This window comes from Patella vulgata, chromosome 2 (genome assembly GCF_932274485.2).
Source record: "Patella vulgata chromosome 2, xgPatVulg1.2, whole genome shotgun sequence".
In the NCBI taxonomy this organism is placed as follows: domain Eukaryota; kingdom Metazoa; phylum Mollusca; class Gastropoda; family Patellidae; genus Patella; species Patella vulgata.
In genome coordinates this window covers 57,154,057-57,179,089 of record NC_065880.2, presented here as the reverse complement: position 1 = coordinate 57,179,089, position 25,033 = coordinate 57,154,057, and the positions used below count along the sequence as shown (strand labels likewise).

The window sequence follows — 25,033 nt, the reverse complement described above, 5'->3', positions numbered from 1 at the left end:
ACTGAGCTATCCCTCAACCTTCTCTGTGAAGTTCCACTCGGTGATCGGTCTAGGCTTCCCCGCTGTTATATGCCATTTCCGCGCATTGTATGCCATTCAGAACTTAATAGATTTCGTATGAGATCAGCTATTATGTAATCATTCTTCTATATATTACACACCGTTTAATCGTGTGTTGCGCATGACAATGTGTGCCATTCAAAAGGATATGAATAATCTTTTAGTCGCGTTAGGGGCCCTGCGATTCTTGTCAGGCCCAGGGCCCCGCTCCTTAAGCTGGGCTTTGCCACCCCTGAAGCCAAGACTGTAGCTATGACATTAAAATGCCGACCAGGGAACAAACTAACAAAGTAAACTCTTTCATGATGTCTGTTCTCTGAAAGACATACATTAGACTAGAACGACTAGTTTCTGACCCCAATCAAATGGAAGTGTAGAAAGATCACTATGTATTGTGAAAAAGACCAGAAATTGTGGGATGAATATTTACCACAAGTCATGATTGCCTATTGATCATCTGTTCTTTCAAGTACAGGCAAAACCCCGAATATGATGTTTTTTGGCAGAGATAACTTTACCAATGCAGACAATGATTGGGCAACCAGCAAAGGAAGTAACTGAACAAGATGTAGACAAATATTTGTCATGTCTTCAACACAAAAACAAACAATGTCACGAGATAAGTTGGAAGTTCCTTGTTACAGGCCAAGAAGAGGAGTCTGAAAAAACGACAGACAGTATGGTTACACAATCCTTTGAGAAAAGTCGGTGTGCAGCAAGATCACTTCTTTATGGAAAGGGCCATATCTTGTTCGGAAAATCTATGATGTAACGTACCAAAGAAAACAGTCCATGAAGAAAGCACCATGCGTTTTTCACTTAGAAAGGCTTCTACCATACAAAGGAAGAAAACTTCCCACCTGGATAGGAAAACTTAAGGATTCCAACGTCAAATTTTTGTAGATTGCGTCGATGTCCCATTGTCTGTATATATGTTGTTGTTAGTCTTTACAGATTAAATATTTCTTAAATGTTCTAAGTTAAACAGATGGTAAACGAATGAAGTAATCCGGTCTTCTTATGCTATGTAGTTGTCCATTTTAGAAGTTTTTAAGTAAGAGAAATGATATTGCTGTTAGTCAGCATCCTTGAAGAAGGTAAAAAGAAGTCTTGAGTTTGAGATGCAGTGATTCCGTTACGGAAATTGATATTGGATAATTAAAGGCTGACAGTGAAGAGTGTGGATAGGAAGTATATCCATTGAAGTAATTTGTCAGTAGAGATTTAGCCTGATCAACCAGAAACCTACTGACACAGGATCTTTCCAAAGGAATTCGGAGCTGCATTGAAAGTACCGAACTCAAAGGGAGAATTAATGGAGGTTGGGAGCAATAGCCTATTATAGAGAAACCGTAAGGACATAGTATACGTTGATGATGGCTGTTTGATTATAATATGACCTATGCCCGAATAGTTACGTTCTTAGATACACATGATGGCATTATTGATATCGTTTTATAGTCTGCAAAACTTAAGGTTTTCACATTATTATACATTTTAGGCTTTCCAAGATGTCTAAATAGAATTGCGGGATTGGGTCTTGCCTTGAGTCGTTGCAACGAAGAAACAACTAAAGAACCACTTGGCTGCTGCTCCCCATGAACGAATGAAGGTTGTGTATTTATTCTGTCGAGATTTCCGATCCTTCAGTCGTATAACGCCATCACCCCCCAAGTCTACATACGAGTTGCCACGGTACCAAAGTGGGCTTCACCACTATCCCAGCTTACAAGACAGATGATGCTAGACTGGATCCGTAACTTTTCAGATCCTTTCCGGTCAGAAGAAGAATGGACAGAGGATGGAGAACCCTCAAAGGTGACCGCGAGAGTGTCAGTGATGTGTTGCCTATCTGTGCCGAAGGGAAGATAACGCCAACACCTTCACTGGAGAAGTATTATCCTCATCAACCATCGTTCAACCTTGCCGATCTGGTTACTCTTACAGATCTCACTATTAGAAGGATGGCAGAGTTGCGCTGTTCGCGACTGATGAAGATAAGGTGTGGTACAGGGTCACCCTAAAGAAAAGCGCCGTACAAGACCCTCGGACCTTGGGTTCTTTAACCTGAAAGTTAACTCTTCTACCAAACTGAGACCGCCTGGTGTTGGCATCGCCCTTAAAGGATCCCATTTGGGAACGAGGAAGTTGACCTTGACCGAATTTCTTGGAGTATCTTCTGACTCACTAGACAGGAGAATGAAATGGAACAAACCTTTTGTCTGCACCCGTAAGCTGAAGACCACAGTATCTCTTCAAGATATCTCACCGGTTACCGTAGAGATGGAAGCCGCCATACAACCTGTATTGCTAGATACTCCACCAAGTTCTCCCCTAAATAATCCGATCAAGAGAAGCCTCAGTCCGGCACCAGTTCCTGCTCAGAAGCGACCATGTCCAAAAAGAACACCAGCACAGGAAGCAGCAGACCTTCCCAGTCGTGGACGCATGCCACTATTGCCACCAGCCAGACACGATTGGGAAGACAGTCGGGTTCCAGTCGCATTTGGATGAAAGACCGTGGTATGGCTCCACATAGACTTGCAGAAGATGGAGCTGGAATATGCGGCCATGACTTTGGAAGATGGATTTCAGTCTAGGACACCAGTAATATCCCGCCACTACCTCCTAGACAACATGATGACACTACTGGGTACCCTATACCACCTACAGGAAAGGGCGTCCAGCACAATTCCTGTAAATATGAGTATGAGTACCCGAGCCTTGGACACGGATGCGACTCGAAGCTCCTGAGGTATATAATGGTAACTAGCAACATGGGTAGTATGGTATTGGTATGATTTGGTATGTCTATAGCATGAATCTGGTTGGTATTGGTGTGGCGATGGAAGAATTGGTATCTCTATAGTATCCGATTGGTATGATGATGGGAAGACTGGTCCTGCCCTGCCACAGTATGATGATGGGAAGAATGGTCCTGCCCTGCCACAGTTGACGTTACAGATCCCGAGTATCTGATGTTTTAAGTGGGGGTGGGGGTCCCATACGAACGACTAGACGCTGTTCCTTGCCAGACCCTCTCCAACCGGCACAGCTGACAGCTGGAAAATCCCGAGGAACTGTCTAGGTCAACACCAGGATCGAATCCGGGATGCCATGGTTTGCGAACCAGTGCCTTACTCACTGAGCCACTGCGGATCCCGGTGTCCTACCCATATTAGCCCTTTTGCATTGTATCGGGAACAGTACTTATCAGTTTTCCAAAATCACGACCCATCTGAAAATTCTCGTTATTACAAAATTATATAATTGTCATATGAAATATATCAGACACATGAAATTATTATATTATTCCATTTTTATAAAATTTCGAAATCTCAAAACTAATTATTTTAACATTGTTTTTGTTAAACTTGTATTTAAACTTTCGTTGATCAAAAAACACGTACCAGAAGAAATGGTCATCTTTCTAGAATCAAAAACACGTATATAACATTTTTGGATTATATTTTGGAATAAATAAATATTTTCACTTGAAAATGTTCATGAAACAAAACGCACACATATTTTCACCAAATTGATACCCGATGTTATTAATAAAAATGCGGCAGTATTATGTAAAACAAATTTTATCGGTTAACTCCTTTACTAATTTTCCGCATTTTTTCGTTATACAAGGTTTCAAGCGGAGACCCTCGATATCTATATCGTGAAACGTGTAAATAGATAATACGAGGTTTCAACCGGAGACCCACGATATCTATATCTTGAAACGTGTAAATAGATAATAATGACTTTTACGTTAATGTTGCACTTCGTAGAACAATACGAACATGTGGATATAATATATATATATATATGTATATATATAAATATATATATATGAAAAGTTAAAGATAACTACTCTTAGGTATTAGATACACAAAAATATAATGGTTTTTTGAAAAAAGAACTACATTATTTGTCGATTACTAGCACTTTCGTTTATTTTATTAAGCTCTTCAGATAATCAACATTTTGGTAATACAACAATGATTATGACGTCATAGCGTCATAGTAACACAGAGGGAACATAACTTTAATATCAAATCAGACAACAATAACTAGGCCTATATGCAATGAAATTATTACAATTTTGCATTTAAAGCTGGCCGATATTTGTCAATAAGATATACCTCTTTGGCTTCTAATAAATCATTATTATTGCTATTAAGCTTGTACATTGGAAAAACGCTAAATTTGCAGCTACCACAAACATCTATATGTCCACTAAGGGGGATCATCCTATAATGTGGATTGAAGATATGATGTCGATGGAGGTTCATCCTTGTCTTTAGCATACTTATAGTTTTTATACGCCCACATTGAAATGTGGACGTATATTGCCGTTGCCCCCGTCCGTCCGGCTGTCTGTCCGTCCATCGTCCACAATTTCTTGTTATCATCCAATTGTTTTAAAATTGATATATGTTGTTTACATTAATGAGATGAAGAAGCCTATTCAATTTCAATAATTTCTGTTTATTGCGTCTAGAGTTATGGCCCTTGTTTCACTTTGTTGAACCTTGCTAACGCTCCAACGTCGAAAGTTATCATTCGATCTTTGTGAAATTTATATGCATGATTTAAATTAGTGAAACAAAAAACCTGTTGAATTTCAGCAATTTCTGTTTATTACATCTAGAGTTATGGCCCTTGTTTCACTTTATTGAACCTCGTGAACGCTCCAACGCCAAAAGTTATCACCCGATCTTTGTGAAATTTATATGCATGATTTAAATTAGTGAAACGAAAAAGCCTATTGAATTTCAGCAATTTACAATAATTACTTCTAGAGTTATTGCTCTTGTTTCACTTTGTTAAACCTTGTTAATGCTCGATTGATGATAGTTATCATCCGATATGTATGAAATTTATATGCATCATTTAGATTTGTGAAACAGGTCTATTGAATTTCAGCAATTTCCGTCAATAATTTCTAGAGTTATGGCGATTGTGAATGTTTGAATGACAAAAGTGAACATGTGATCTGTATGAAATTTATATGCATTATTTAAATTAGTAAAACCAAAAAGCCTGTCAAATTTCAACAATTTCTGTTGATTACTTCCAGAGTTGAGACCCTTGTTTCAGTTTGTAGAACCTTATAAACCTTCAAACGACAAAATTTATAATCTGATCTGTATGGAACTGTCTTGTAAAGGCCCCCAATTACCTGCAAAGGAATAAATATGCGACGACCGCCTGAACGATTTAGCTGCTGTGGGCGTATGTTTTGTTGCCTGGCAACCTATCTTTCCAATGTACCGTCTATTACAGCCTGAACAAACAATCACATATATGACATAACTGGTTTTACAGTTCATGGGTTGCTTAATATGAAAGAATTTATCGGTGATTTGGATTGAGGAGCCCTTAATTATTATTTTACAGGTCTTGCAATTTATTTCTCCACATTCACTTACCACCGGTGTATCTGGACTACTATCAAATTTTGAAGATGTTAATAATTTAGCTAGATTCCTGGCTGTTTAAAACTGTTAATAATCTTAGTTTTAGACAAAATTTTTGACATAACCTCACTATTCTTAAGGATGTGTAAATTATTATTTATCAAAGACTTCCCATCTTCTTGTGAAGGGTTAAATGTAGTGACTAAAGCAACATTTAGATTTTTGCATGCTGGGTGTGTTCTTGGTAGTCTTAATTTTGTCTGATCTAGACTTAAGGCCTGAACCGTTGCATCTTCTATGAGACCTAGAGGATATTCTTGTTTCAATAAGAATGTTTTTAATTCCTCTAGTCGCTTAACTTTGACAAGTGGGTTCGAAACAATGGTACATACTCTTCTAGCTAAATTATATGGTATGTTCCGTTTGGTATGAGAAGGATGACAAGAGTGAAAGTTTAGATATTGGTGGGTATCTGTTTGTTTGTAATAAAGATCCGGTTTCAATCACCCCCTTTGGTAACAGATTAATGGTTACGTCCAAAAAGTTTAATGATGTTGGGCTAAAATCCATAGTGAATGTGATATTAGTGTCCAACTCGTTCAATAATTTATGTAATTTGGAGATAACTGTTATATCTGCTTTAAGTATTGTAACGCAGTCATCCAGGAAGCGAAACTACAGTGTTTTTATCATGTCACTGAATTCTCTATCAAACTCAATAGCAACCACTGTAACCTGGGTATCATTTATTCTTGTGTATCTAGCACTAATTTCTTTCACATTCATTTAATATCAAATATATGTTTAAAAACTCATAAAAATCATTTAAAATCACAAAAAATCATCTAATTTGTACTTGTGTCTATTTTAAAGCTGACTGATTAATTTGTGTTTAACTTCCTGACCACGGTTCAAAAATTAATCATTATACATCATTAATCAATTTGGTTGTTTATTTTTTAACAGTGATCAAGAAATTAAACACTTGTAAATTGGACACTCATTATCTAAATTGAATGGTCAGCTTTAAACTGATTTTTGGTGATTTTAAACGATTTTTTCGAGTTTTTAAACAAAGACTTGATATTGAATTAGTGTGAAAGAAATTAGTGCTAAATACACAAGATTAAATTATTATCGAAATAAAAAATATTGTTCGACACAACTAAGTCCAAAGCTTCCAGGATAAATGATTTAGTGAAGCATTTTGATAGTAACTCAGGATATGTGTCAATCCAATATCCAATCGCTTTCAATCCTAGATTTCTATCTATGTTGTTGTAGAAGGTGACCATGTCGAAGCTTATTAGTGTGCTTCCCGGTTCAACCTCATCCGGTAGATGAAGGAAATCTGTCATCGCGAAGGAAGCTTTTGACTTTGGTGCAAAATGGTTTTAATATTATGTCAATGAAGATGCTTAAGCGTTGAGTACTACTAGTTGGCCCCCCTACAATTGGCCTAAAGGTTAAATCACGCGGATTGCGAATGTTAACAACTTCGTTTTTTGTAATTTTAACAGCTTCTTGAATAGTCTTGCTTTTATGGATCTTTGGCAATCCATAAAAATAGGCAGTGGAAGGTTGAAAATTACACAAGTAATCTTCTTGTTTGTGAAGTATGTTTGTATGTGCACCAATAAAGTTTTGAATTTTTCGTAGAATCATATCGTTAGCTTTTACTTAGTGAAGATTCTGCGTAATATTCCTTGTTGGAAAGCATTTTTGATATGTTCTCTTTATAAAATGAGGTATCCATAACCACTATAGCACCACCCTTGTCAGCCTTTTTTATAATTATATCAGAGCTATTTTTCAAGGCATTCAAAGCTTTTTTGTGATCCTTATTAAGGTTTGATTTGAATGTTTTATTTTGGACTTGGTGCGTTGATATAGTGGTGATGAATTTATCAAGAAAAACATCCTGTCCAGCACGTGGTGTGAAGATAGATTTGTTCCGTACTAAATATTCTGGTTCTGATTGTCTTGATTCATCTAAATTGGAGTCGTCTTTATGAAAATGATGTTGTAGTCTAAATTTTCTACAAAAATTTGACAGCTCAGACTTTAAAGTACATGTGTCACTTCGTGGTGTAGGGGTGAACTTCAAGCCTTTATGGAGCAATGAAATTTCCTTGTTGTTTAATGTGACACTACCGTACTTAAATTTGTTGGGTCATTTTTATCTTTTATTAGTTTTTGTATCGAGTTTTCATTCTCAGGCCTCCATCTAAAAAATGGTCATTTTCCATCATGTATTCTACCTTCCTCGTTTTTGGACAGTTAGATTCACTAAAGAAACTACTATTGTTTAATTGTCTACATGTTTCGCCTGAGCTTGTCAAGACATACAATAACAATGACATGATATATATACCTAATTCTAATACAAGTAAATACAATCACGATTCTCAATAGGTATTCACATGATTGGGGAAAACAAGAGCGACATGAATATATGATATAATATGTATCTATACCTTGAAACGTGTACATAAAAACGTAATTAGATATTAAAAGGCCCTTAACTTGACTGCTGAATATGGATGTCAGCTGTTTTGTAACCTGGCTGTTTCGTACTTAGTTCATTCGTACCTCATATGAGCCGTTTCGTACTTCACTTCGTACCTCAAATTGATTCGTACCTTTTCCTATGTTGTTGAAATCAGTTAAAAGAAATTGAAATAAAGGTGAAACGATTTGATCAAATCCAACGGCTACGCTAAATTTGTAAAAGTGACTGCCGAACCATAATTAGAATATGCACGAGATTTGTACCTCAAATTGATTAGTTTGTTTTCCTTAATGTGTTTGAAAGAAATTGAAATAAAGATGAAACATATTAAACGATTTGATCAAATCTATAAAATTTATAAATTTATAAAAATGGCTGCCGAACGAGCATTAGCTACCATGATTTAATAACAAAAAGCAAATTTTATGCATTCATAATTAAATGAATATGAAACATTTAAATCATATACCACAGCCTGTTAAAATATTAAAACGAATAATTTTTTTTTTTATATAAAAATGGCTGCCGAACGAGAATTAGCTGCGATGATACAATAACAAAAAGCGAATTGCATGCATTGAAAAAAAAAATTAGAAATTTCCATATTGATATTTAACCATGGACCTTATAATACATGTATTATAAGGTCCATGATATTACACAGCCTACCCAATAAATTCACACACAAAGGTACATTTAAACTAAAATTGCTTCAGCAGTTCACTAAATTTACATCAGTTACGATCAAAAGCCATTTTCATGCAGTTGGGTCCATAACATATAGATTTATTTTAATTTCTTTCAATTCAACAACAACATAAAGGAAAAGTTACGAATCAATTTGAGGTACAAATCACGTGTGTATTCTAATTCTCGTTCGGCAGCCATTTTTATACTTCGTATACTAAACGTTAGCATGGGGCAGAAATATATAAAAACCAAACAAATTCTAATGATTTTCTGATAATTACTTAAAGATACATTATGGGAGATTCGGTAACGAGTTGGCAGTTCTCACTATAATAGTTAAAAACTAGATAAGGTAGAAGGCAATTTGGTGAAAATTTCATTCAAATCGATCCACTATGAACCGAGAACTAAGCGACTGAAATTCCCATAAGCCTTGGTTATCATTACTAAAGTCAGTACGATAAACAGCATAGTCTCGATTATCCATTTAATCGTTTAATGAGAAGGAAAGTTATGCAGTAAATCGGCTTACAATCCACTAAAGATCGCAGGCTAGCGCAGCCATCTAGAGTTGATTATGGCCTGGATAGGTTAATTAATGTCTAATTAATAATTTAAATAACATTTCAGGCCTAAAGAAAGACCTGAAATAGTCAGATTTAGCTCTTGCATAATGCATGTTTAATGAGTTGTTACTCTTAATAAGATTTTAGTATATTATAAATGTTTCATTACTGAAAAAGTAAAAATATGCGACAACTCTTGTTGACTGCCCAGACGATTTAGCTGCTGTGGGCGTATGTTTCGTTGCCTGGCAACCTATCTTTATAAATTTAGCGCAGCCATTGGATTTAGGAGGGAAAGGAACTAATCATTTTGAGGTACAAATCTCGTGCATATTCTAATTCTGGTTCGGCATATTCAATTTCTTTCAACTGATTTCAACAACATAGGAAAAGGTACGAATTAATTTGAGGTACGAAGTGAGGTATACCCTTAGCAAAAAATCCTACAGAATACCAGAGTTTTTTGGGGGGCGTGTCCCATTTTCTATAGGATAAAATTCTGTAGTATTCTACAGAGTTTTGGGGGGCCTGTAGGAAAAAACGGCCCCAAATATTCTATAATTTCTGTAGCGCACATCCTATAGTTTTTCCAACTGATTTATGGCAAAATTTCTATAGGAAAATACTATAGTATTCTATAGGTTTTTTTTTTTTTTGCACTTTCTGTAGGAAATTCTACAGTTATGTATAGGAATGAATACTGTAGTATTCTGTAGTTTGGAAATTGGGTCACTATAGTTTTCTGTAGGAATGGGTACTATAGAATTCTATAGAATTTTCATGTGGACGTATATTGTCGTCGCCCCTGTTTGTCCGTCCATCTGTCCGGATGACCACAATTTGTTTGTGGACACTCTACAGGTCACAATTTTTATCCGATTTCAACGAAACTTGAAATATAGCTTTATCTTCCTAAGATATTGGCATATATCAGACCATAACTTCATGGATTATGGCCCCCTGATTGTACGAAAAATGGGGATCACGTGGCTAAGTGGGTAAGACGCTGGCTCGCTAGCCTGGAGGTTGGGTATTTGATCCCTGCATTGGCCGAGAAAGTTCATCCAGATTTTCCGGCGTGGTTCTCCCTTGTCCGTGATGAAGGACGGAGGGGCTGACAAGGAAAGCTGTCTAGTCGTTCGGATGGGACGAAAAACCGAGGTCCTGTGTACACATTGGCAGTTGGAATTCGATATAAGAGTAGGCCCAAGTGCCGCTGTCCGGGCAAAATTTCCCTCATAGCACACTGTATGGCGTATGCCCGTCTTCATTAGCCCAGTTCGGAGCAAAACAGTAGGACGTTAAACCTCATTTTATTTCATTTCATTTCTGTACGAAAAATCACGTTTTTAGCTTGTGGACACTCTAGAGGTCACAATTTTGATCCGATTTTGATGAAACTTGAAATGCATGTTTATAACCCAAAGATCCTGAATTATGGCCCTGATTGTACGTAAAATCGCGTTTTTAGCTTGTGGACACTATAGAGGTCATAATTTTTATTCGATTTGAAAAAACCATATTATTATATCACCGTTACACCCTAAGGATGGCTGAGTTCAAATTTCGTGAAAATCGTCCCAAAACTGACAGACGAAATGGCCGCCGTTTGTTCTCAAATAGCGTAAAAATACGGTATATCAAAGTTGTGGACCCTATATAGGTCACAATTTTAATCCTATTTTGATCAAACTTGAAATGTTTGTTTATAACCCAAAGATCTCGATTGCTCTCTATATTCGCGCAAATCGGACTGTAACTTCCTGAATTATGGCCCCTGATTGTACGAAATATCACGATTTTAGCTTGTGGACCCTATAGAGGTCATAATTTTTATCCGATTTAAAAAAAACGTATTATTATATCACCGTTACACCCTAAGGACCGCTGATTTCAAATTTCGTGAAAATTGACCCAAAACTGACAGACAAAATGGCCGCCCTTCGTTCTCAAATAGCGTAAAAGTATGGTATATCAAGGTTGTGGACCCTATAGAGGTCTCAATTTTTCTCCGATTTTGTTGAAACTTGAAATGTAAGTTTATAACCCACAGATCTCGGTTCCTTTTTCGATATTCGTGCATATCGGACTGTAACGTCCTGAATTATGGCCCCTGATTGTACGATAAATCGCGTTTTTAGCTTGTGGACCGTATAGAGATCATAATTTTTATCCGATTTAAAAGAACATTTTAGTAAATCACTGTTATACTCTGAGGACCTCTGATTTCAAATTTCGTGAAAATAGGCCCAAAACTGACAGACAAAATGGCCGCCCATCGTTCTCAAATAGCGTAAAAATATGGTATATCAAGGTTGTGGACCCTATAGAGGTCACAATTTTTATCCGATTTTGTTGAAACTTGAAATGTAAGTTTATAACCCAAAGATCTTGGTTCCTTTCGATATTTGCGCATATTGAATTGTAATTTCCTGAATTATGGCCCTTGATTGTAGGAAAAATCACTTTCTTTTTAGCTTGTTCTCTATCCATCTCTCGAAAAATGTGGGTGTATCCTGCCTGGCAGCCGCTGGTATTTTTCGTGGTAAGCTTATTTTAGTTTGTCATTTGGTATCACAATAAATTAAGGAAAACGGCATCCAGGAAAAGATTACATACAAGTGCATCACTAAATTATGTTGTAAACTATAGTATAAATAAAAGACCTGGCCAATTTATGAAATCTGTAGTATAGAACATTGTTACTACATTATTATGTAGGAAACTATATATAGTAGGCTATTTGTTAAAATGGTTTAAGTACAGTATACATATAAATTCTAAAGAAAAATATAGAAGGCTCATGCATTATATCTTTCTCCACAAAATCTATAGAAAAAAATGTCAGAATGTCATAGAAAACTATAGGATTACACAACTGACTTGAGACAATAAGTTAGTTCTATAGAAAACTATAGGTTTTACCACCAAATCTATAAGAACTACAGCTGACATGAGAATACAAGTTAGTTTTATAGCAAACTATAGTTTTTACCACAAACGCTATAGAAAACTGAAGGATTACTCAAATGACTCGAGGATACAAGTTAGTTCTATAGAAAACTATAGCAGCACCAATGAATCTGTAGATTTATTTTTTTTCCAATAGTTTCTTACAGTATTCTATAGAATTCTGTAGGAAATTAAACTCAGAAAATATTCATCTATCAATCCTACACAAAACTATAGTACATGTTTTTATACGCCCACATTGAAATGTGGTCGTATATTGTTGTGGCCCCCGTCCGTCGGTCCGGCATCCACGATTGCATGTGGACGCTCTAGAGGCTCAAGTTAATATCCGATTGACTTTAAATTTATACACAGTGTTTAAGGTCATGAGACGAAGAAGCCTATTGATTTTCTGCAATTTCCGATAATTACTGCCATAGTTATGGCCCTTGATCACTTAAAAAAATCTTGTGGATGCTCTAGAGGTCAAAGTTAATATCCAATTGACTTTAAATTTATACACAGTGTTTAAGGTCATGAGAGGAAGAAGCCTATAGATTTTCAGCGATTTCCGATAATTACTGCTAGAGTTATGGCCCTTGATCACTTCAAAAAATCTTGTGGACGCTCTAGAGGCTAAAGTTAATATCTGTTTGACTTTAAATTTATACACAGTGTTTAAGGTCATGAGACGAAGAAGCCTATTGATTTTCAGCAATTTCCTATAATTACTGCTAGAGTTATGGCCCTTGATCACTTTGAAAAATCTTGTGGATGCTCTAGAAGTCAAAGTTAAAATTTATACACAGTGTTTAGGGTCATGAGACGAAGACGTCTATTCATTTTCAGCGATTTTCAATAATTACTTCCAGAGTTATGGCCCTTGATCACTTCAAAAATCTTGTGGACGCTCTAGAGGCCAAAGTTAATATCCAATTGTCTTTAAATTTATACACAGTGTTTAAGGTCATGAGATGAAGAAGCCAATTCATTTTCAGTGATTTCTGATAATTACTGCCAGAGTTATGGCTCTTGATCACTTCAAAAAAATCTTGTGGACGCTCTAGAGGCCAAAGTTAATATCCGATTGACTTTAAATTTATACACAGTGTTTAAGGTCATGAGACGAAGACGTCTATTCATTTTCAGCGATTTTCAATAATTACTTCCAGAGTTATGGCCCTTGATCACTTCAAAAATCTTGTGGATGCCCTAAAGGCCAAAGTTGATATCCGATTGACTTTAAATTTATACGCAGTGTTTACGGTCATAAGACGAAGAAGCGTATTGATTTTCAGCAATTTCCGATAATTACTGCCCTTGATCACTTCAAAAAATCTTGTGGATGCTCTTGAGGCTAAAGTTAATATCCAATTGACTTTAAATTTATACACAGTGTTTGAGGTCATGAGACAAAGAATCCCATTGATTTTCAACGATTTCCGATAATTACTGCCAAACTTATGGCCCTTGATCACTTTGAAAAAACTTTTGACGCCCTAGAGGCTAAAGTTATCATCCGATTGACTTCAGATTGATAATTACTTCATGAGTTGTTACTCTTAATCAGATTTTCGTGTATTATAAATGTTTCTTTACCAAAAAAAAGTAAAAAATATGCGACAACACTTGTTGACTGCCCGGACGATTTAGCTGCTGTGGGGTATGTTTCGTTGCCTGGCAACCTATCTTTGAATGTATAGTCATGTGAAAAAAACTACAGAATGAATTCGTTTTCCTGCAGCATTCTATAGAATCCCACAAACTTCTATAGACACCTGTACTTTTTCTATAGGACTTTTTCATAAGGGTACGAATGAACTAAGTACGAAACAGCCAGGTTATGAAACAGCCTGCACCCCTGAATATTCGTAGAACGATACAAATATTTGGGGGAATACAAATATATAGCGCATGTATACATAAGATATATCTATATGCGTATTTGTGGAATAAAATAAAAATACAAGCATAGAACATATAAATTACATACATATATTTAACTCATGAGGACTAGCATATAACGATCTACGCACTTACCTTTAAAATAAAAGAAGAGAAAGTCTATAGTCTGCTAAGTTGGAATGTATTGATTTCCCGCTCAGCATGCCTATTTAAAGACAGTGAACTATTGTGCTCATCTTCTACAGATGATTGGCTAAGAGTTGTCACGTGACTTAGATAGCCCCAGCTTCAGGGCTTAATTGCTCGTATTGTTCAATTTAATCCTTTAGTGCTGGTTGAATATTAAACTCTCATCTTAGGTAAGCGTACTTAATTTATGAAACAATGGGTATAGGTGGGTAACAGATCTGACCAGACACTGCCTGACACCCCTCTACGGTATTTTGCTTAATATAAATAATCTAAATTAACCACATATACATTAATTCTTCAAACTCTTACAAAGAAATTTAACATGTGATTTCACAATTTTATTCTCTGCAAAGTCTGTTACCTTTTGATTCAGAACATACATTGTAAAACTGTTTGCATAATTATATCTAGTCATTTAGATGTAAACACTGTACATGTTACATGTATTTTTAAATAAATACTATTTTATTAATACTTTTGAATATTACTTACCGGTATCTACAATCTTGAAGTGCATTCTTTCACAAAATATCGAAAGGACATTGTGTTGATAATGTGGATGCGGATTACTGCAACAGGATCAAACTTGTCACCTCTTAGTCTTGGCTTTTCTTCATTGTTGTGTTACTGATGTACATGGGGAAAAAACTGAACCCTGTCATTTGCCAGTGTTGGGAGTGCAATCAGAAGCCCGACAGCAAGGGAGCACTAGCCACACATCCTACAAATTAAATCATCATGATATAAAGAAAATCTCTGCATGTTTTCTCTATTTTACTAGTTGAAAGGAACATAATATGTGGTGGCCTCGCCTACTATAGACATACTGCTCCAGTTATAAAACGTGTATATATTTGCTGCCTAAAGTTTTGGCATTTCACTATATAGTTAATAGTATTACAAGTCACGACAATAACGTAACTGTGTGTTTAGGATGGCCTTATAGGCCTTGCAATCTACAGAAGTACCTATAGCCAACTTTGGTTTTCTCTAAATTTATATCAAATCCAGACCAGACTATGCTAAACAACTATGATGATCCTTATCTATTAAAATGGGTTCATCTGTCCGTCCGTCCGTCCGTCTGTTTGTCCGCCACACTTTTTGTGACACAATAACTCTTCTTCTAATTGAGCTATAAAGTTCAAACTTGGTGTAGGTGTTTATTTGGTCAATGCCTTGATGGAGTTCAAAGATGAGCATTTTCTGCTGAGGGTCAGCAGAGATCAGCAATTTGATTGGATGATGCTTTGGGACACGATAACTTTAGTTCTAATTAAATGAGATTGATCAAATTTAGTGTATAGTTTTTTTACATCAATACCTTGAATAAGTACGATAATGAGCATTTTCAACGATTTCTGATAATTAGTGCTAGAGTTAATGCCCTTGATCACTTCAAAAAATCTTGTGGACGCTCTAGAGGCTAAAGTTAATATCCAATTGTCTTTAAATTTATACACAGTGTTTAAGGTCATGAGATGAAGAAGCCAATTCATTTTCAGTGATTTCTGATAATTACTGCCAGAGTTATGGCTCTTGATCACTTCAAAAAAATCTTGTGAACGCTCTAGAGGCCAAAGTTAATATCCGATTGACTTTAAATTTATACACAGTGTTTAAGGTCATGAGACGAACAAGCCTATGGATTTTTTGAAAATCAGACCAAAACTGCCGGACAAAATGACCGCCCCTCGTACACAAATAGTGTAAACATATGGTATATAAAGGTTGTGAAGCCTCTAGAGGTTACAATTTTGATCCGATTTTGATGAAACTTTAATTACATGTTTATAACCCAAGGATCTTGGTTCTTTTTCGATATTCGCGCATATCGGATCGTAATCTCCGGAATTATGGCCTTTGATTTTACAAAAATCGTGTTTTTAACTTGTCTCTCTAGAGGTCACAATTTTTATCCGATTTAAAAAAAACCCAAAAACGTGTGAATATATCACTGTTACACCCTAATGATGGTTGAGTTCGAATTTTGTGAAAATCGGACCAAACCTGCCGGACAAATTGGCTGCCCCTCATTTTTGATCCGATTTTGATGAAACTTTAAATTTATGTTTATATCACAATGATCACCGTTATGCCTTAATGACGGTACACTGATAGTGTAAAAATATGGTATATCAAGGTTGTGGACCCCCCAGAGCTCACAATTTTTATCCGATTTTAATGAAACTTGAAATACATGTTTATAACCCAAAGATCTTGGTTCCTTTCAATATTTGCGCATATCGGATCGTAACTTCCTGAATTATGGCCCTTGACTGTACATAAAATCACATTTTTAGCTTGTGGTCCATCTAGAGGTCACAATTATTATCTGATTTAAAAAAACGTTTGAATATATCACCGTTACACCGTAATGATGGTGGAGTTTGAATTTCGTGAAAATCGAACCAAAACTGCCGGACAAAATGGCTGCCCCTCGTACGCTACTAGTGTAAAAATATGGTATATCAAGGTTGTGAAGCCTCTAGAGGTCACGATTTTGATCTGATTTTCATGAAACTTGAAATGCGTGTTCATAACCCCAAAGAGCTTGGTTCCTTTCGATATTCTTGCATATCGGATTGTAACTTCCTGAATTATGTCCCCATCCTCGGTTACCCAGTGTACTCATTCCATTCTACTCCACTATACCTGTTCATTTACTGAATGATTTATGTAAATAATGTATATATTTATATTTATATTTAATTGTATTATCAAAATCTGTAGTATGTGTTGTTGATTTCAAATATGTATAACATATGTTTGACTTTTATAAAATTCCGGGAACGAACAAACGATTCTCAATAAAACTAATGACCCTACATTAGTTATATGAACGTCTGGTCTTCATTAATAATTGGTTTTTAATAATTACGCATTTAGAATAGGCCAACTCCTTACATTGTCTGATGAGTATTACTTCCATTTGCCAACTTCCTTTTCAAATAACAATTTATGGGATTGGTCGATAAAAATAGCACAATCATCAAGGGCGGATAACTTGAAAATGTGTCTTCCCCATAGATTAACCCAGGTATAGTGGAGTAGAACGGAATGAGTACACTGGGTAACCGAGGATGTTATGTCCCCTGATTGTACGAAAAATCGTGTTTTTAGCTTGTGGTTTCTCTAGAGGTCACAATTATCTGATTTAAAAAAACGTTCGAATATATCACCGTTACACCGTATTGTTGGTTGAGTTCAAATTTCATGAAAATCTGACCAAAACTGCTAGACAAAATGACAAATGGTTGTGGACCCTCTAGTGGTCACAATTTTGATCCGATTTTGATGAAACTTGAAATGCATGTTTATAACCCAAAGATCTTGGTTCCATTCCATATTTGGGCATATCGGTTCATATCGGATCATATCTAGAAGTTGCAAATGTTATCAGATTTTTATGAAAATATATGTTAATGTCCGAAAGATCTCGGTTCCTTTCGCTACTTGTGCATATCTGGTATGGATTATGGCCCCTGAATCCTGATTGTTGGAAAAATAGTGTTTTTTTAGCTTGTGGATTCTCTAGAGGTCAATTTTTTTTATCAAATTTTAAAAACCGTTTAAATATATCACCATTCCACCATAATGAAGGTTGAATTTCGGAAAAATCGAATAAGAAACTGTCTGACAAAATGGCCGCTCTTTGTACGCAAATTGTGTAAAAGTATGTAATACGATAGTTGTGGACCCTCTAGAGGTCACAATTTTTATCCGATTTTGATGAAACTTAAAATATATGTTTATGTCCCAAAGATCTCAGTCCCTTTCGATATTTGCGCATTTTAAACCATATCTTTCTGGATTATGGCCCCTGATTGTACGAAAAATTGCTTTTGTTTTTAGCTTGTTCTCTATCCATCTCTTGCAATATGTGGGTGTATTTTGCCTGGCAACTGCTGGGCACTGGTTTATATAAATTTCAGATGAAACTTCATTAATAAATAAAATTCAATATAGGAAGTAACCTTTTCATAAAACCAACTTTCGTACAAAATAAATAATTCAATTTTCAACTGCAATATTCCTTATACTTTGAGGTTTATTTCTTACTTTTATATCTTGTTTACTTACAGATGGTGTTATAGAAAGAAAACAGTAGTAGATAATAAAACTAATATTTATTGCAATTTTATTGGGTTTTTTCTATGGTATTGGATTTTATATGGGTTGTACCGCGAACCAGAACATATAATTGTGAGTATGGAAATTAGTAGCTTGATTGCTATTAAAAAATTATTCAATTTTAACATTTATTAGTAACAAACAGGATACCCGGGGCCCAAGATCTGTGACCTTGACCTTCGTAAATCATGGCCTAAAACATTCACAGGGCCATGCTGGTTAATTTGATACCACATGTGGGGGGTGGATTACGGTGACGAAGCGAGATGGGCAAACATACATACACCCCCCACACACACACACACATATATCGGTATATAGATTATGGAGATCTGTAACTAATAGCTGTTATGCAGTGTCTGAAGTAATCTTAACAATGTAGAAAAGCATGCAATTACCATTTATTGGTTTGAGTATTTGACAATTTACTTAATGATACATTATGGGAGATTAGATAAAGAGCTGGCAGTTCTCACTATAATAGTTAAAAACTAGATTGATCCACCCTGAACCAAGAATTTAGCGATTGGATTTTGGGCCTAGCCTAGATCATCATTACTAAAGTCAGTACGATAAAAAAACGTAGTCACGATTATCCATTTTTACAATATTGCCGTCGCCCCTGTCTGTGTGTGTGTCTGTGTGTCGCCTACAGGCCACAATTCTTAAGTGATCATCTTAAAACTTTACATACTTATTCCATATACCCTAAGGATGATCCCTATTGTTTTTGGTGCATGCCCGATCCCCAGCCATTTCTTGTATTTGTTTGTTTGTCGTCTACAGGCCGCATTTCTTAACGTATCATCGTGAAACTTTGCATACTAATTCTTTGTACGTTAAGGAACATCCCTATCGTTTGGGATGCATGTCCAACCCCCAGGGGCAGAGCCACGCCCATTTTCTTTTTGTGTGTCTGTGTGTCGCCTACAGGCCACAATTCTTAAGTGATCATCTTAAAAGTTAACATACTTATTCCTTATACCCTAAGGATGATCCCTGTTATTTTTGGTGCGTGCCCGATTCCCAGGGGCAGGGCCATGCCCATTTCTTGTATTTGTTTGTTTATCGCCTACAGGCCGCAATTCTTAACAGATCCTTTTGAAACTTTGCATACCTATTCCTTATACATTAGGATGCCCCCTATTGTTTTTTGGGTGATTGCCCAACCCCCAGGGGCAGAGCAACGCTCCATTTCTTTTTGTATGTCTGTGTGTCGCCTACAGGCTACAATTCTTAATGGATTTTCTTTGAACTTGAGATATGTATTCCTTATAGCCTAAGGACGACAATTGCATGTCCCGACCCCCAGGGGCAGAGCCACGCCCAATTTTTGTGTTTATCGTTTACAGGCCGGAATTCTGAATGGATCAACTTGGTACTTGGCATATGTATTCCTTATAGCCTAAGGGCGTCAACTATTGATTTTGGTGAATGCCCCGGCCGAGCCACGCCCAATTTTTGCCTTTATCGCCCAAAGGCCACAATTCTGAATTGATTATCTTGGAACTTGGTATACTTATTCCTTATAGTATACCCTAAGGACGACAACTATTGATGTTGTCATTTCAGTAACAGGGTGGTACCTATTTATATTGTTCCATATCCAACCCCCAGGGGCAGAGCCACACCCATTTTTTGTATTTATCATCTACAGGCAGCAATTCTGAATGGATCATCTTGGAACTTCGCATATTTATTCCTTATACCGTACAGACAGCAACTATTTATTTTGGTGCTTGCCCCAACATCCTGGGGCAGTGTCATACCCACTTTTTTGTTAATATTTTCTCTGTAGCCTTCTTTGTCTCTTGTCATATTACAGCCATTTCATATTTCATTCTCTTCATTTTAAAAAGTGGGGATCACGGTGGCTAAGTGGGTAAGGCGCTGGCTCGCTAGCCTGGAGGTCGGGTGTTCGATCCCTGCATTGGCCGAGAAAGTTCATCCAGATTTTCCGGCATGGTTTCCCCTTGTCAGTGATGCAGGACGGAGGGCCTGACAAGGACAGCTGTCTAGTCATTCGGATGAGACGAAAAACCGAGGTCCCGTGTACACATTGGCGTGCACATAAAAGATCCCTAGACAGTTGGAATTCGATATAAGAGTAGGCCGTAGTGCCGCTGTCCGGGCAAAATTTCCCTCATAGCACACTGTATGGCGTATGCCCGTCTTCATTAGCCCAGGTCGGAGCAAAACAGTAGGACGTTAAACCCCATTTCATTTCATTTCATTTTAAAAAGTACCATATCAATCAAAGCTGGAATGTGGACATATATTGCAGCGTTAGCAATGCTCTCGTTTGATTAATCAGCAGCAGCAGACCAGATTCTAATCCAGTAAATATTGCAGGCTAGCGATGACAATGAGAGTTGATTATTTTCTGGATAAGTTAATGTCTAATTAATAATTTAGATAACATTTCAGGGCTAAAGAAAGACCTGCAATTGGCAGATTTAGCTCTTGCATAATGTATGTTTAAGTAAGAAGTTAGATGCATTGAAGTAAGCGTTTATACGTATTAGTATATTACCAGGTTAAAAGTTAGTATTATGTCATGAATTCTGCTTTATAAAGTTAAGACTTCGTGGCTTCAATCACTAATATCATTATTGATTATTTTCCATGTTTTTTTTGTCGCCCACCTTTCAAAGAAAGCAGGGGACTATTAAAATGGGTTCGTCTGTCTGTCTGTCCGTCACACTTTTTGGGACACAATAACTCTCTTTCTAATTGAGCTAGAATGTTAAAACTTGATATAGGTATTCATTAGGTCCTTACCTTGATGGAGTTCGAAAATGAGCATTTTATGGTTAGGGTAAGCAGAGATAAGCAATTTGATTGGTTGATGCTTTGGGACACAATAACTTTAGTTCTAATTTAGAGAGAGTAATGAAACTTGGTGTATAGTTTCATTACATCAATACCTTGACTAAGTTCGATAATGAGCATTTTCTGCTCAGGGGAAGCAGAGCCATAAGAAGTTTGATTGGCCGAGACTTTGGAACACACTATTATAACTCTCTTTCTAATTGAGCTAGAATGTTCAAACTTGATGTAGGTATTTATTAGGTCAATACCTTGATGGAGTTCGAAGATGGTCATTTTCTGCTTAGGGTAAGCAGAGATAAGCAATTTGATTGGTTAATGCTTTAGGACACGATAACTTTAGTTCTAATAAAGTGAGAGTGATGAAACTTGGTGTATAGTTTCATTACATCAATACCTTGACTAAGTTCGAATATGGGCATTTTCTGCTCAGGGTAAGCAGAGCAATAAGCAATTTGATTGGTCAAGACTTTGGAACACAATAACTCTCATTCTAATTGAGTTTGAATGTTCACACTTGGTGTAGGTGTCTATTAGATGAATGCCTTTATGGAGTTTGAAGATCAGGATTTTCTGCTTCGGGTAAGCAGTGATAAGCAATTTGATTGCTTGATGCTTTAGCACACGATAACTTTATTTCTAATTAAGTAAGAGTAAGGACAATTGGTGTATAGCTTTTTTTTACATCAATACCATGACTAAGTTTGATAATGAACATTTTCTGCTTCGGGTAAGCAGAGCGATAAGCAATTTGATTGGTCGAGACTTTAGAACACAATAACTCCTTCTAACTGAGGTAGAGTGTTCAGACTTTGTGTAGGCATTCATTAGGTGAATGCCTTGATGAGTTCGATGATGAACATTGTCTGCTTACGGTAAGCAGAGATAAGCAATCTGATTCTGATTCTGATTGGTTGATGCTTTGGGGCATGATAACTTTGGTTATAATGAAGTGGAAGCAATGAAACTCCGAATATAGATTCATTATATCATTACTTTGACAGAGTTCGATGGTGAGAATTTTCTGCTTAGGCTAAGGAACAATAAGCAATTTGATTGGTCAAGACTTTGGAACATAACAACTCTGCTTTTAATATCATCCAAAATCTTCGACATTGAAAACACGATTTATTTGTTGGTTTAAATCAACATTGATGTTGTGATCTTACCGGGAAAAGATGGTCTTCTGATATCCAATATTTAAGACAAAATAAACATTTTATAATTGGTACACGAATCGTGTATCATAATGCGTTTCAGCGCTATTTGTAATAAGGGACTCTAAAAACGAGGCTAGGCATATTCCACAAGTCATGTCAGACGATGACGCTATATTCTTATCTGGAGAGCAAGCCCAATAAATAATATTGGCGTAGACTGGAATAACCAGAGGCTAGAGATTGAAATTCGATTGAGAATACTGGCGTATTTCTCCGAACCTAACTGATTAAAAATTACAGTTAAAACAGAAATGATTGAATGTAAATCAATTTATATTCATTCATATTACATTATTCCATTATTGTATGCGTTGCGACCCATTTGTGTCAATTTCTAGGTCCCAAGTATTAGCGACTTAGCTCCTTTAAACTTGATGTAGATGTTCATAAGGTGAATGTCTTGACTGAGTTCAATGATTAACATTTCGAGCTGAAGTTATGCAGAGCTAATCAATTCCATTCGTTGATGCTTTGGGACAAGATAATCTATCTGATAGAGAGTGATGAAACTTAGTATATAGTTTGATTGCTCGATACTTTGAAAATAATAAATGTGCGATTAATTAATATGTGTCATCTATTTATTTTGGGATTTCAGCGGGGGACATCAGCCTCACTGTTGGCTTGTTTTTTATGTTTTAGGGGCATTATGTTCTTCCAGACACTTCTAAATGGACAGATGAAGAATTAGGAATACCACCAGATGAGGAAGGATAAAATATGATAAATATATAGAATCTTGTGTCTACAAAATAAACGTTATTAAAAATGTACATTGTAGACAGATAAAAACAAGAAAAATGTGAAGTGAATATTAAATTAGTGTTGAGCTGAGAAAAAAAATGTTGATTTTATTTATAATACAAAGATTATTTGTTTGAAATTAGAATACATTTTCATCAATATAAAACATAATCGAACTATCTTCCCAACAAAGATTTGAGAATTGTTTATGATCATATATATAATTTGTATCATATCGGTATCATTAATACATTAACTTTTTGTTGTTAGCAACCAGTGGACACATTATATTTTGTTCATGATACAGTTTAAATAAAGTGTGAACCTTAGTTTATGTATTTGTTGGAGCTATATATACTTTTGTCCATTCTTGATAGCCTCTGCCTGGGAAATATTGCAACTTACAGGATAATTGAGTTAGGTCATCAAGTACATGTATATAAGGCATACCTGTAATAGTCAAAATATATGGAGCAGAATTAACAATATAATTCCAACTCTTAACCTAGTAATATGTATGTTAATGTTAATTTCAGTGCATGTACCAGTAATTTCTTACTTACATATGTTATATTGGCTATTTACACACATAAAAATGCTAATTGATGTGACTTGTGTCTTAAATATTGAAGTAAGCATATAAGCATACACATTAATGGTTTAAAAGTTAAAATTACGTTGTGATATATATCCAGAATGTGATGGAAATCATGGTGAGGATGGATTGGAATAAATTAGAATAGAAGTGGAAGTTGTGTGTTACCAAAATGTCCAAAAATAATAATAATAATTGGTAAAGTTTGTGTGAGATGATATGTTAAATCATGTAAATAAAGAAATATGGCACATTTTCTGTGGCAATGCAGTAGCAAGTGTAAGAAATATGTCTTCATCTCAACAGTAGGTCATTAAATGTTTGACTCTGTGTTAACAGGAATAGTATGGCATATATTCTATTTCACAGAAGCTTTACAATGGTAGTTCATCCATTGCGAATATATTGATAAAAAGTTCTAGAATGGGAATAAGACGATTGCAGAATGCCCTATATGGCTTATTGAACTAGAATAACTTTTTTATCCATTCAGGGGTGCCCAAGTTAGCACTTTCCCCCCACCCCCCTGGATTCTGTTGATCAGACGTGAAAAAAAAATCGTCATGATCAACCTCCTTCAACATATTTGTCAGATGATTGTCATGTGTTGGCACTTTGTGGATATAAAGATTAAGATCATCAAAATTATAGGCCAAGGAGTTCCCTGGATTTAACATTGAAGTCATTGTAGAGAAAATTCCCCATCTCAGCTTTCATGCGTTAAGACTAGTAATTCTGAATATTTATGAGCAAAACCTGGCAATGTGGTGTTAATTAAAAGTGGTCTGCCCCCAAAGTTAATCAACAAGTGGAGTTACCTCCCATAGACATATTGTAGAAAATAAAAATGGCTAACGCAAATTACATTATGTTTGAGATCTGGACATCAAATCAGGTTGTCGATTGGTTACGAGGTAAGTGAAAGTAAAGAAATTTTATTTATTATTGTGAATTAAAGCAGTATTTGTCTTCCCCTATCATTTCGTGTTCCTCTTGTTCAACCGCATGGATAACAAATAGGCGCTATTGCACTTTCGTACCTCTACCAGTTCCCGTGGTCGTAGGAACTTGAAATTTTCAGAGGATGTTCAGGGGGACTAGCAATGACCACACACCAAATTTCAGCCGAATTGATCAATAACTTTTTATTTTACCGACCTTTTAATTTCTAACGAGAGAGAGCTTCATCCGTTTGACGCCATTTGCTTTGTTTACTATTT

The 25,033-nt window shown here is 36.0% G+C and overlaps 2 long non-coding RNA genes across 2 annotated transcripts in view; one reads left to right on the top strand and one right to left on the bottom strand.

Moving 5' to 3' along the window:
• LOC130010676 (uncharacterized) overlaps positions 1-25,033 on the bottom strand; it is a 27,105-nt gene extending 2,072 nt beyond the window's left edge. The window contains exons 1-2 of the long non-coding RNA XR_008785946.1: positions 24,972-25,033; positions 14,784-15,012 (exon numbers count right to left, since the gene is read on the bottom strand). This is a non-coding gene — a long non-coding RNA (uncharacterized LOC130010676). The remainder of the gene's footprint in view (positions 1-14,783; positions 15,013-24,971) is intronic.
• The window catches only part of LOC130010430 (uncharacterized), a 62,017-nt gene continuing 61,633 nt past the window's right edge, over positions 24,650-25,033 (top strand). Inside the window, exon 1 of the long non-coding RNA XR_007675413.2 lies at positions 24,650-24,727. This is a non-coding gene — a long non-coding RNA (uncharacterized LOC130010430). The remainder of the gene's footprint in view (positions 24,728-25,033) is intronic.